Raw genomic sequence first — 15545 nt, 5'->3', positions numbered from 1 at the left:
TGCAAACCAAGCGTAAACCGTCATGCGGCTTACGGGATGTTGGTTAAAAAATCGCAAGTTGGGCCTCGAGTCATGTCGTAGGTCCCTTTGGGCCGTCTTCTGACTTGAAGCGTTTTATTATGGCTTCTTTCGATAAAGAACGATGGGTCGAAAACGGTTACGACGAAGTTAAGGTCCAAATTCCCGAAGAAAAAAACGAAAAACTTTCTTCGACAAATACTTTTTCGAAATAGATTCTTCCTTACGAAAGGCTTTGCGGAGGAAACACTATACATCAAACAAGAGTTCGAAAAGGGTTGCTACGCAGCGACCGAACGCGTGTTCCGCTCGGTCGCTACGTAGCGACCGAGCGGAACACGCGTTCGGTCGCTGCGTAGCAACCCTTTTCGAACTCTTGTTTGATGTATAGTGTTTCCTCCGCAAAGCCTTTCGTAAGGAAGAATCTATTTCGAAAAAGTATTTGTCGAAGAAAGTTTTTCGTTTTTTTCTTCGGGAATTTGGACCTTAACTTCGTCGTAACCGTTTTCGACCCCAACAGCAGGCTTTCTTAGTAGAGGATGCAGATGTTGTAGATAAAGAGGGTAGAGCAAAAGTAGAGGAGGATGTGAACTTCATTAGTGGAACTAGATTCCAGGGTTCTGGAAACCAGAGTGGGAACATAAACTTCTATGGCAATGGACAGAGGAGTAACTTCAACCAGAGTTCGCAGTACCAGAAGCCCTACAACAACAACTACAACAGCAACATGAGTTATGGAAACTCATCTTACCAGAAGCCACAACAACCTACTCATGAGAGCAAGATTGAAGCAATGCTTGATAGGGTTCTTAAAGGACAACAGAGCATGACGGTGGACTTCAATGGGAAGATTGATTTTGTCTACAACAACTTGAATACAAAGTTTGAGACTTTGAGCACTCATGTGAAGAAGCTGGAGATGAAGGTAGTTCAGACAATAGAAGCTGTTGAGAGGCAAGAAGCCTAAACAAAGGGGGTAGGAGATGATGTAATGAAGCCCCACGTGAATGCCATCATAGATGGTGATTTCTGGCAAGTGGTGAAGCATGAGAAGCTGAAAGAAAGAGATTTCGAAGTAGAGAGTTCGATGAGTTTCGGCAGGTCGCATTGGTGTCGATCGACGTCAGACTTCTAACATCGATCGACGGACTTCAACCAGAACCGATCGATGTTGGGTTCAAAATCGGTCACGGTGGAATCAATGTCTAAAAGTCCCCGAAAAAAATTTCTCGCAATAAAAAATTAGTATAATTTTTATTGAAAATGTTATACGACGATTTCTTGATATATTTTATCGATAACAAGAAGCAAACATTGTTGGGGTCAAAAACAGTTATCTCGAAATAAACGTCCAAATATTGCGTTTCTGTACGAAAGCTTTCTTGACACACTCTCGACAACCGTTCCTGAGCAAAAGACTCGAGAGAAATGGATCACGGAACCAAACACTCAGTCCAACTCGTTCGTTCAGACCTTTTGAGGTGCAGAACTGCACAGACGTGTTGGTTATTTAGCTATGGATGAAGACCTTCACATGGTTTGATTGAGCCCATCTTTTGACATAAAATAGAGCTTTGAGTTAGCTTTTCAATGCCACCTGTCTGAGGTCAATCAGCATCCTGTAGCATAAGTTATGCCTGTTTTATTGAATGGTGGACAGAGCACACCGTCCAGCTCGGAGGATGGAAGAGCTGGATCGACCAAACGACCAGCTCGGCGGATGGACGAGCTGGATCGACCAAACGACCAGGTCGGCCATCCGCCAAGCTGAACCAATCCAGCTCGGCAGATGGCCGAGCTGGATCGAGCATGCGACCAGCTCGGCCATCCGCCAAGCTGAACCAGTCCAGCTTGGCGGATGGCCAAACTGGATCGAACACGCGACCAGCTCGGCCATCCGCCAAGCTGGGCAAGTCCAGTTCGGCGGATGGCCGAGCTGGATCGAACACGCGACCAGCTCGGCCATCCGCCAAGCTGGGCAAGTCCAGTTCAGCTCTCATTGGTCTACTATGCGGTGAGGAGCCTGGTTCACATGGAGGGTATAGAAGAGCCAGACGATGACACGTGGCTCAACCTCAGAGCCCTCTTTGCTGAGCACCTCGTCAAGCTCAAGATAAAGCCGTTCCAGACATCGGGAATGAAGAAGGAGACGGTCAAGAGTCTGCTTACACCGATCTTCAGGCACTGCGGGATACCGTTAGATGAGGTTACGGTTGATGACCAGCTCGTCTACATGGATGCAGCACACCTCACGAGCGCACACTAGCTCAAGGACGACCGCTTATGGACTTTCAGAGACGCGGATGGCACACACTTGATAGAGCTACCCAGGCGTTCGGTCACGGACTTCTCAGGGGGACTCGTAAGCATCCAGTTTCACCCCGATCAGCACCTCCTCTGTGCCCCATCGACCATGCCGCGCCGCTACACCGTACATCGAGCTGGAGGACCTCAGCAGGAGCAGCCAGGGCCAGCACTTCCACCATTCCCACCAATGCCAGACATGTGTGCACACCCTGAGGGAGATTTCCAGTGCGTCGTAGTTGATGTTCTCACCGCCATCTGGGCTCGAATATCAAGATGCCGCTGTTCGACTGGCGAGTGTGGGAGCCAGCTCACCATCAGCCGCAGGAGCATCACTCCAGTGCAGGGACGACTCCGAGACCACCGACGAGACCACTGATGAGGACTAGTCCTCATATTTCTATCCCTATCTACTTATGTTTTCTTTTGATATTGTACTATGAGGATTTCTTGTCGGATTTATTCTATTATGTTATGACTGGAGTTTATCTATTGCTGATCTTGTATGTGTTTGGATTGTCTAACAGAGCTAACCTCGCTGACTGATACTCATATTGTGATGAGTTGGACCTTTCAACACGCTGTAGCACGCACTGAAATTTTATGTCTACGTGTCATCGATCGAAGAAGAGGGGCTTACGTCGATCGACTAACAGGTGCTTATGTCGATTGATAAAGAGGTACTTCTTTCGATCGACATAGGGGTACGATCATTTTTTCTCTTGGCTAACATCTAACTTAGTAATTATGATTTATTCTCTAACCAATCTTAGACTGAATATCACTGGGGACAATGAAATTTAAATCTGGGGGAGGTATTTACTGATACTAGTTTGCTACTTAATTCTTACTAGAATGTTTTCTAACAATGTTTTCTAAAAGAATTTTATCGAGTAAAGAAGGGGACAATGAACTTCTTTAAATTTTTACTTGTTATCTAACCACTCTATATCGCTACTCTTAGACTTACTGACTGCAGAAAGTACTAGAGATAATAAAGTGGATCAACCTGCAACTATGACTACACTTGATGAGAATGTTTGAAGGAACCAATGCTGACCATCGACCTAACCTGACTCAACTGCTTGTCTTTGGGGCTTGGTATACATGAGATCAGATTCTTCAAACAAGTCTGGAAGGTACAACCTTGTGTAGATTTATCACCCTCTCTATTTCTATTTCAAAATATACATATAAAAAAATATATAACATATATATATATATATATATAATAATAATATATAATATCATAGATAATAAATTAGGAAAAGAATTCGAACATGACTTGGTGGCTACAACCATTAAGGCTTGATTCATAAAAAATCCTAGGACATAGGTCAAAAAGAAGTAAACATGATTTGGTGGCTAAAACCATTAAAGCTTGATTCATAGAAGCATGTCCAATCTTGGTCAATGATCTTGCAATAAGCAGACTTTGACTGAGAGATAAATTAGTAGAGAAAGAGAGGAAACAAACTCCTGTTTACCTGCAGGTCCAAATACTTGTTTGAACATCATTGCATCCTGTGATCGATACTCCCAAAGTAAAGCTTACACTTTTATTTATGCAAGAAATTAAGTTAGTAGAGGAGAAAGTAAGATAAGATCTCTTGAGTTGTTGGCTAGATGAATTTGGTTGCTATACTAGGATATTGTATGATGTGCTTCTAAAGTTAGGTTGACATTGATATGGTTAGCAACATTATAGAAGTGATGATTCTAAGTTTTAAATCTGTGAGTCCCCGTTGTTTCCAAACCTCTCTCAAAGAGACTGCTCTTGTATGTTTTGCTTGAGGACAAGCAAAAGAGTAACTCTGGGGGAGTTCATAAGCCATGAATTTTACCCACTTTTAGCCATGGTTTATATAGGTTTCAGAGTCTTTTATATGTATTCGGACCCTTATTAGGGTAATTACAGGTTCAAGTACTTACTTGAGGAAAATGATGTAATTGGGGCAATTTGGAATCTTTAAAGAGCTTTGCTGGAACAAAGAAAGAGTCGATTATTGAGTCAGAATGTCGACCGACGATCACCAACAATAATCGATCAACAGTAGTCTAGACGATTGGGAGAATGACTACTACAATCCCACCCTGGCAGTACACACTGCGACACCTTCAGCCAGAGCTACTCTGCATACAGAGGAGTATGATGAGGATTATGAGGAGGAACGAGCTACAGAGTATAGAGTAATCCGTACAGAGGAAGATAGACTTCTCCACCATTCCTATCGGACAAGGAATGCGACGTCGATCGACAGGACCGTCCTAACATCGATCGAAACTCATCATCACCAGACAAACCATAAACGAGCATCGACTGGCATTTCATACTACACATTGGTCGACGATGGAGTCGACCGTGCACAAGAAGGAGATTATTCAATTGGCAGTTGGGCAGATGATCACTCAGTTGGGCAGATGATCACTATCACGAGCTATGCAGTAGAAACAGTAGTACATGAACCAGGAGCTGAAAATATCTTCATGCAACAATGCAACATTCCAGAGCACCAGCAGAAAGTTACAAACGAGTTCAATGACACAGCTAATAGAGTAGATGGTCGTTTCAAGCCGAAGTATCAACAACATACTCGACCATCGATGTCGATCGAACATCGATCGACAGATACCCCGAGTTTGGAAAAAGAGCCTATGACTGTGATCGAACTAGGAGATTCCCCTAGGAGGAGAAGGATGAGTATGGAGCCTACATAGATGATCATGGACATGCCCGAGATGTAGATGGACACATCATCCGTGTATCGAAGGATGATATCAGAAATCTTCTGGAAAGAACTTCAATGGACGAGCACATCTACCTACGTCTTCCAGAACATGCTAGGTCATTCACACAGACCAAGCTAGTACCAGACTTGACTTTTATCTTCTCCCTTCATACAACATCAATTTTTATAAAAGGGTTCAAATTACTCGTATAGTCGAGGCAGCAAAGGTGTTAAGTTAAATGTTGCTGTTTTATACGATCAATTTGAATTCATACGAGAAAACAAGTCTTTGCGGTTTTTATCGTAAAGTTCCAATGGTAAATCCAATCGAGCCGAAACAAAAGACGTTTTGATCGAGATTCGAAGGAGAATGCAAAGATGGAGGTAAGGGCTAGTAGGATGCCCAAGAGGGCAAGTAGGAGCAAGCCAAGGAGTTTAGGCGAGTCTTACTTGCTTTTATCGTAAAATCTCAACGGAAACTTTGATTGAGACGAAATGAAAAGTGTTTAGATCAGGATTCAAAGAAGAACGCAAAGAAGGAGCCTTTGGGGGCTTGTCCAACTGTCCAACACCCTAAATGGGCGAGTTAGACGACTCGTTCGGCGAGTTGGATCAACAAGCAAGTCCTCCAACTTGTTTTTATCGCAAAATCTCAACGGAAACTCCGATTGAGACGAAAGGAAAAGCGTTTCAATCGGAATTCAAAAGAGAACGCAAAGAAGGAGCCCTTGAGGGCTGGTCAACTTTCCCATTTGGCGAGTTGGATGGGTCTAACTCGCCAAATGAGCATTTTGAACGAGTCGTTCGGTCCAACTCGCCGAACGGGCGGGTTGGACGACTCATTCGGTCCAACTCGCCGAACAGGCGAGTTGGATGGTTTGATTTGTCCAACTTGAGTTTTGATGGTACGTTGATGCGGTCGTTTCGTAAATGCTATTAATTTTATTCGACGAAAGTCGTATCGTAACGTACTGACTTGTTTCACTTTTGCGAACGATGTTCCATAAAACATTGTCGAGCTTTAATTTTATGAAAGTTATTCCGCAAAACGTCATGAGTTTAGTTTTACAAAAGTTGTTTCATAAAATATTGTTAAGCTTTATTTTACGAAAGTTATTCCACAAACTGTTATGAGTTTAGTTTTACGAAAACTGTTTCGTAAACATGTTTTCGAGTTCGGCTGTAGAAGAGTCCTTTTTGGAAAAGTGATGTTTTGCGGCTCTTCCGAAACTATAGTTTATGGGTTCAAGTATCAGAAACTTTGGCTGTGACGAGTTATTATTGCGGTCAAGCTTCATTGGAAATTTCCTCATTTCCCTAAGATCGATCCGAGGGAGTATTGAGTTGTTTTTACGAAATAAGCATGGTAGGCAAGTATCGAGAATTCGCTGAATATGTTACTATATAATCAAAGCTTGAGTTTTTACGAAATCTTAGGTTTTTAGCAGTAAGGAATAAGATCTCCTGTCTTTCTTAGTTTAGTCTTTGTCAGCCGTTTCAGGTTTCGAGTGATTCAGTAAGGATCAACTTCGTTTCTTCGAAAATTATTCGAAAGAAATACAACAGTGGGGAATTGGCAACTCGATTTGCCGTTCTTCTATTTCCTCGAGTAACCTAGATTTTTTCCGCGACTTCGGGAAGTCGAAGTGATTTCTCAGAAGGATTTTACGGAAGTTATTTTGGAAAACGTTCAGCGGTGAGTTACGAACCCGATTTGCTGTGCTTCCTTTTTCCGCGAGTAACCTAAGGTTTTTCCGACGTCTTGAGGAGAACAAAATTTTATTTTTCCGAAAAGTTTTCGGAAAACGTCTTTTGCTCAAACTCTTATGCGCTGAGATTTCTCCAACTCGGTAATGAGACAAGTTTTGCGGGGTTTAGAGTAATCCGTACCCCCCCTCCTTCTAGCGCCAAATTGTGGGAACCAAAATTCACACCGTCGATTTTCGTAATCATCACTTTCCTCCAAATCATCACTTTCCTCCAAATCACTCCTGATCCTATAAATATTGTAAATAGACTCTATAATATAATAACTAGTAGTTAAAACACTTATAAACCGTGGATAAAAGTGGGTCAAATCCATGGTCTATCACCAACTCGTCATATGGGCGAGTTGGACGGTATGATCGGTCCAACTCGCCAAATGGGCGAGTTGGACAATGTGGTCGGTCAAACTCGCCCATTTGACGAGTTAGACGGTGTGATTGGTCCAACTCGCCCATTTGGCGAGTTGGTGATAGACCACGGATTTGACCCACTTTTATCCACGGTTTATAAGTGTTTTAACTACTAGTTATTATATTATAGAATCTATTTAGAATATTTATAGGATCAGGAGTGATTTGGAGGAAAGTGATGATTTTGGAGCATTTTAGAGATATTTGGAGTAAGCACCCGAGATGACCATCGAGCTCGACCATCAGTTGACATTGTAGAGGAATAATCGATCGATGTACACATCTTGACATCGATCGACAAAGAAGCGTGCAGAAAGCCCGTTTGGTCACAGCCGACTTAGAGCCCAAGTCTTCACCAATTTACAAGATTACCCCTGGTAAGTTTTGCCAACATGTTAGACGCAAAGTGTGCTTTCTTGTTTTACTATTTTCACAGCAAAGGTTTTCTAGGATTATTAGTAGATTGGAGAGAAGATCCAGAGAGATTTTTGATTGGAACACCAATTTTATCTATCTATTTATTTATGCAGTTTTTATACCTTATTGATGTTATGAATTGCTTAGCCATGTCTGAGTTGTTTTCTTGTTAGATTTTAGGGTTTAAATAGGTTATGAGGGATTAGCCCCAACTTTAGATTTCTAAGTTGTGATATTCATCATTAGGATTGTCATTAATGCCTGTTTCTAGATTAGCTACCTAGAACTTGCCCTAGGAATTGTAGACATAAGCGATAGCTTGCATCTCACCCTGAATCCATCCTACCTGAGCTAAGACTTGCTAGAATAAGCGAGAGCTGATCTAGAAACCTTAGTGAGCATATTCAATCTGTGCATTAACGCTTGACCAAGCACGTCGATCGATATTCCTGTCGAATAATCGGTCGATGTTTAAACAAGTGTATCGATCGATATTCCTATAGAATAATCGATCGACACTGGTCAATAGACAAACCTAGAAAACGAAAACCTAAGGGTTTGTTATCAAGTGTTGAGCTCTATAATATCATGCATACAACTTATTAGGCATCTGTAGGATTATAATCCTGATTTCTGGAATAAAAACCCTAAGTCTAGCTATTTCCAGTAAAGTACCAAAACCCCAATCAATCAATCGGACAATTACTTGCTCACAAACTTGCAACTTTACATTTAAAACATTAAAACAAACTAGCTTAACAAATCTGATTAGATTTATTAGGTTCCCTAGCTCCTTATGGATTCGATCCCGAAGTACTACAATTGAACTTCTTATTTGAGAGAGTAATTCACTCCTTAGGGTAATTTAAGTGATATCAGTTGGACAATGTGGTTGGCCAACTCGCCCATTTGACTAGTTGGACGTTGTGATCGGTCCAACTCGCCCATTTGGCGAGTTGGACAATGTGGTCGGTCCAACTCGAACGTTTGGCGAGTTGAACGGTGCGTTCTTTAGTAAAACATGCATAACTTCTGCTACAAGATGCTGATTGACCTCAGACTGGTGGAATTAGAAAGCTAACTTAAATCTCTATATTGTATCAAACGATGGGCTCAACCAAACCATGGCAAGGTTTTCATCTATAGCTAAACATCTGACGCGTCTATGCTGTTCAGCACCTCAAAAGGTCTGAAAGAACAAGTTGGACAGTTTGTTTGGTTCTGTGATCCATTTCTTTCGAATCTTTTACTCAGGAACTTTTGTCGAGGGTGTGTTGACAGAGCTTTCGTACAGAAACGCAATTTTTAGACGTTTATTTCGAGATAACCGTTTTTGACCCAACAATGTTTGCTTCTTGTTGTCGGTAAAATAATTCTAGAACGTCGTACAACCTTTTCAATAAAAATTATACGAAATTTATATTGCGAGAAATATTTTCCAGGGACTTTTAGACATTGATTCTGTCGTAACCGATTTTTACCCTAACAATGAAGATGACTTCCAGATGAAGCTTGATGGTGTCTACTACCCACTGAATGATAACATCAGGTTGTTGACTACATGCATGGAGGAGATGAGGCAAGACATAGCCAGAATGCAGACACAGCGTGCGGCCGAAGCAACTACACCAACATCGATCGGCAGAAACCTTTCAACATCGATCGACGATGCCCTGTCACCATCAAATCCGATGAAGTCTCAACCCGATTCTTACACCAGAGCAGAGATTGATCAGATGGTAGAAGAGATCTTTAAAACTCTGGGAGCAGCAGAAGAGAGGCTTGATAAGATATGTGATGACATCTATTTCCCATGGGACATCACCATCATTTCTTTGACTTCCAGACATAAGCAATGCAGAGGGAGATATTAGAGATTCAGAGATACATCGCTCATCGACCAGAAGCATCGACAGACGAATCAACATATCGACCGACAGTTATAGAAGGACATCGATCGACGAAGCCACACCAACAGACCGAGGACAGCTAGTAACAAAGGTGACTTAAGACATTTCTGATGTTAACAACCATGGAAAGGAGATCTCAGATGACATATACGCCATACTTGTGAGACATCAGTTCGAACTTGAATGTCTTGGAGACAGATTGCAGAAGATAGAGAATGCAACTGCAACTATGAATGACAAATGGCACAGAGGAGACAAAGCAATGAGATACTTCATTGGTACATGTTTCAACAAGAGCAGAGAAGAGATGGAGAATTGCTTCCCAGCAAGTGCCAGCTTTCCACATTACTAGGCGAATCACCTCCAAAGTCAAGCTAAATGACTATAACATAGCGCTGAATGGGAGGCAACCCACTATTTGGTAATTTCTAATTTGTTTTTATTAGTTTAGTACTTATGTTAGTTTTAAAATTTTTGCAGGTCATAAAAAAAAGATCCAAGTAGACGATTGCCCATAATATCAACCGATGACTCTGCCGACATCGATCAATAGAACATCACCTGCCGCGACCGATGACAACATCTTTACATCGATCGACATCTATTCCGGTCTGGTATGTCGTTCTAACTCGTTACACTGAGTCCTTATGCTTTAGTTATCACCATAACTCCGATTGAATTTACACTAGGACAATGTAGTTTAAGTCTGAGGGGAAGTTTACTGATATTAGTTGATTTCATGAGTCTTATTAAATGTTTTCAAAAATAAGTTTTTATTGACTCCAGAAGGGGAAAATGAACTTATTGATTTTGCCTATCATCTAACCACACCATTCTAGACTTACTAGTTGCATATAACACTAATAATACCAAAGTGGATCAACCTGTCAACTATGTTACACTTGCTGAGAATGTTTGAAGGAACCAAAGCTGACCTCCAACCTAATTGTCTTGGGGCTTGGTATACATGGGATCAGATTCTTCAAACAAGTCTGGAAGGTAAAGCCTTGTGTAGATTTATCACCCTCTCTCTCTCTATTTCGAAATATAGATAAATAAATAAATATATATATATTTATATTATATATATATATATATATATATAATATATAAATATAGAGGATAAATTAGGAAAGGAATTCGAACATGACTTGGTGGTTACAACCATTAAGGCTTGATTCATAAGAATTCTATAGGTACAAGATTAGAACATGACTTGGTGGCTACAACCATTAAGACTTGATTCACAAATAATCCTAGGATATAGTTCAAAAACAAGTGAATTGGATTTGGTGGCTAAAATCATTAAAGCTTGATTCATGGAAGCCTGTCCAATCTTGGTTAATGATCTTGCAATATAAGCAGACTTTGACCAAGAGAGAAATTAGTAGAGAGAGAGGAAAGGAACTCTTATTTACCTGCAGGTCCAGATACTTGTCTGGGCATCCTTGCATCATGTGATCGATACCCCCAAGGTAAAGCCTACACTTTTATTTATGCAAGAATTGAGGTTGGTAGAGGGGATTGTCAGACAAGATTTGCTAAGTTGTTGACTAGGAGAATTTGGTTGCTAGACTAGGATATGGTATAGTGTGCTTCTGAGACTAGGATTTCCTAAGGTGATGATTATGAGTTTTAAATCTGTGAGTCCCTACTGTTTTCAAACCTCTTTCAGAGAGACTGAATGTATGTTTTGCTTGAGGATAAGCAAAAGGGTAAGTTTGGGAGAGTTGATAGGCTATGTATTTTACCCACTTTTAATAACTAATTATTATGTTTTAGAGTCTATTTAGTATATTTATAGGATCAGGAGTGATTTGGAAGAAAGTGATGATTTTGGAGCATTTTGGAGATAGTTGGAGAAAGCATCCGAGCTGACAATCGAGCAAGACCAAGGGTCGAGATTCAGAAACAATAATAGATCGATGCACATCCTGTGACATCGATAGACACCAAAGCGCGTAGAAGCCCGTTTGGTTCCAGCCGACTTAGAGACCAAGACTTCACCAATTTACAAGAATACCCCTAACGAGTTTTAACCTAATATTTTTTAGCTTGGCAACATGTTAGCGGCAAAGTGTGTTTTTTTGTTTTCTATTTTCATAGAAAAGTTTTTCTGGGATTTTAGTAGAGTTGGAGAGAAGATCCAAAGAGATTTGTGATTGGAACTCCATTAATATCTATCTATATCTATGCAGTTTTTATACCTAATTGCTGTTATGAATTGCTTAGCCATGTCTGAGTAGTTCTATTGTTAAGTTTAAGGTTTAGATAAGTTATGAGGGATTAGCCCCAACTATAAATTGCTAAGTTGTGATATTCATCATTAAGATTGTCATTAATGCATGTTTCTAGTTTAGCTAGCTAGAACTTGCCCTACGAATTGTAGACTCAAGTCATCACTTGCATCTCACCCTGAATCAGTCCTAATTGAGCTAGGATTGCTAGAGTAACGCGGAAGCTGATCTAGGAAGCCTAGTGAGCATAATTCAACCCACGCGTAAAGCTTGACTAAAGACGCGTCGATCGATATTCCTATAGAATAATCGATAGACGGTACAACAAGTGTATTGATCGATATTCCTCCAGAATCATCAGTCGACACTTATAATCTTGTCAATAGACAAACCTAGAAGGAGAACGCCGATCGGTTTGTTTATAAGGTTTGAGCTCTATAATATCATGCATACAACTTGGTAGGCATCTGTAGGATAATAATCCTGATTACCTGAATAGAAACCCTAAGTCTAGCTATTTCATCTAAGTACCAAAACCACAAATCAAATCAATCGAGCAACTGCCTTGCTCACAAACCTGCTATTTACATTTAATCATAATCAACCTCGCTTAATCACTCTGATTAGATTTATTAGGTTCCCTAGCTCCTCGTGGATTCGATCCCTAAGTACTACAACTGAACCTCTTATTTGATAGAGTAATTCACTCCTTAGGGTAATTTGAGTGAGATCAAATTTGAGAGGGACAATCCGCAGAAAGATGATCCGTCACCCGACCCTCAGACAACAACATCGAGCGACGGGTCGACAGAAGAATCGATGGACACGCTGATACCAATATCGATCAACGCCAACCTGCTGGAAGCAGGTAAGTATGTTCGTACCTATTTCAATAATGGAAAAGTAGTTCTAGGAGATCAAAAAGGTCGAGTATGCAACGCATCAAACCAAATAAACTATAGACATAGGGTTGCAATTCCTATTGGAATAGCTGTTGTTTTGAATGTTGGATCGGAGCATCACCGAACGCTCGGAGATTGCAACAGACCTGACCGGTTCTACACTAACAGGTCTGTGATTTGTCCACCAGCAATTCAAAGAAAAGACTTTGAATTCAAACCCAAAAATTTCTCTCTAGTAGGTCAGCACCCCTTTCATGGCTTTCTCATGAAAACCCCATAGACCATATCGAAGCACTTGAGGAATTTGTGTCTAACATCAAAGTGCATGGAGTCTCTGAAGACTACCTATTTTGCAAACACTTCCCGCACTCCCTTGCTGGAGATGCGACTCACTGGCTGAAACAATTGCAGCTAGGATCTTTGACTTGCTGGAGTAATATCAGAAGCTTTTTCCTCAACAACTTCTTCGATGATGCACAAACCGAGGAATTTAGGAATAAGATCTATAATTTTTCTCAAGGCACTACTGAAGCTTTTAAGGCTTCTTGGATGAGATTCAGAGCCTACCAGCAAGACTGCCCACACCATGGGTTTTCCGAAATCTAGCTACATAATATCTTCTTTAGAGGTCTCGACTGGACATACCAAGCGATTTTGGACTCCGCGAGTCAAGGGAACTTCAAAAGCAGGAGCCCTGAAGAAGCTACGAGGGTCATTGGAAATGTGGTGAATAGCACTAGTGCCAAGAAGATTGATCTTGAGAGGAGGAAGATGGCCGAGAATTCGAATGGAGATCGGATATATGAGGTGGAAGAAACGTCAGATTCATTTAATGCTTTTGTGATTGGAGATGAGAAAGTTTGGTGTACCGATGAGAGTCAGACTTTTCTACGTGAAGGAGATGAAGAAGAGCATGTATACCTCATCGGTGAGACTGGCTTTCGCAAACAAAGACTTGCCGATCAGCAGCGAAACATGAGCTTCACAAGAACCTACAAGGCAAAACAGACTCATAAGGGCAAGCTGGAATCTATGATGGGACAAGTTCTAAAAGGCCAGCAGAAAATAAGTGCGGTTCTCGATGTAAAATTGGATTATGTGTATTCTGAGTTACATGATAAGTTTGAAACTTTGAGTGACCATGTTAAGAAATTGGATAGCGAAGTTGCGCATAATGTTGGGTTTGTCAGAAGGGATGAAAGATTCCTTCCTGGAAGAACTGACACCAACCCGAGACGTCAAGTTAGTGCTGTGTTACTAAGAAGCGGAAAACGCCTTACCCCAAGCACTGTAGAAATAACTTCTTCAGAAAAACCGACTGAAGATGAGAAGGCAAAGATTAACCTCGATGAAGAAGAGGAGGAGTCAAAAGAAGATGTGGAAATCGATTGACAAGAAGGGAATAATGTCGATCGACCGACTATGATAAATATCGATCGACAAACTGGAAACAATGTCGATCGATACTCGATTCCTGCCAAACCAGCAGTAGAGAGAGTGTATAGGACTTTACCCCATTTCCTCTCAACAAGTCACAGACTAAGCGAGAATTGGAGTAACCGATTTGAAAGAAAGCATTTAAAAAAATCACGGTCGAGATGCCACTCAGTAACGCTGTTCAGATTTCTTCCCCAATCAAGAAGTACGTGAAAGATATGGTGACCACAGGTTTCCAGCCATCAGAAGAGAGTGTGATGATGGTTTCTCAGCAAGTAAGCGCTATGATTCATGAAAGAATCCCAATTAAACAACCAGACCCTGGTAGTTTTGTTTTGGATTGCAACATCCACAATGAGCGGTTTCAGGGATCTCTCTGTGATCTAGGCTCCTGTGTGAACTTAATACCTTATTTCTTTGCAGTAGCCCTCGGGTTAACTCAATTCAAGCCCACAAATATTACTCTCGTTTTAGCTGATAGATCTGTTAGGATTCCAAAAGGTATTCTGGAAGACGTGCCCATAAGGATAAATGAATTTCATATACCTACAGATTTTGTAGTGCTGATGTATGGGCATTAACCTAAGGACCCCCTTATTTTGAGAAGACCAATCTTGGCCAGAGCCGGTGCGATCATTGATGTTAGGACAGGGCGTATATGTCTGAACATCGGAGATTTATCAATGAATTTTAACATGGAAAATCTGGTCAAGAAACCTTTGATCGATGGCCGAACTTTCTTTGTTGATGACTTATCCGAGGAAGTTGACCAATCTTTCATGGATATGTATTCTAACAATCCTTCAGAAAGATCTCTCACAGCTCCTGAAAGCAACATTTTTGGTATAAATGACCGAGCTTCAGAATATGCCAGATTCCATCCAATGTCGCAGATGTTTCAGACACAGCAACAACAATTCTCATGCATCAGACAGCTGGGGTTCGAAAAAAGTACCGAACGTTGAATTAAAACAACTTCCAGCTGGACTCAAATATGCTTTCCTCTCACAGTGAATGTAAACCTATCTAGCGGAGAACTAACTTTGTTGCTAAATAAGCTGCGCAAGTATCGTAAAGCTCTTGGGTATTCTCTCGATGACATTCCCGGTATCTCGCCCAATTTATGCATGCATAGGATACACTTGGAAGACGAGTCAACATCATCCATTGAGCATCAGAGAAGACTAAACCCAAATCTAAAAGAGGTGGTTCAAAAAGAGATAATGAAACTGCTAGATGTAGGAATTATCTATCCAATTTCGGACAGCAACTAGGTCTGCCGTGTCCCCGATCCAGATAGGATCGTTTGGGACGAACCATGGTGCGAGGAGACGCACCAGTCAGGTCATCAGACCTAAAGGCAAGCGTATCATGGCTCAAAGACATGGTTAAGGGTATCAGGAGGCTGAGACTT

Source organism: Brassica oleracea, chromosome C2 (assembly GCF_000695525.1).
Source record: "Brassica oleracea var. oleracea cultivar TO1000 chromosome C2, BOL, whole genome shotgun sequence".
NCBI classification, from domain to species: domain Eukaryota; kingdom Viridiplantae; phylum Streptophyta; class Magnoliopsida; order Brassicales; family Brassicaceae; genus Brassica; species Brassica oleracea.
The sequence above is the reverse complement of the archived record's forward strand: the minus strand, read 5'-3'. Positions refer to the sequence as shown.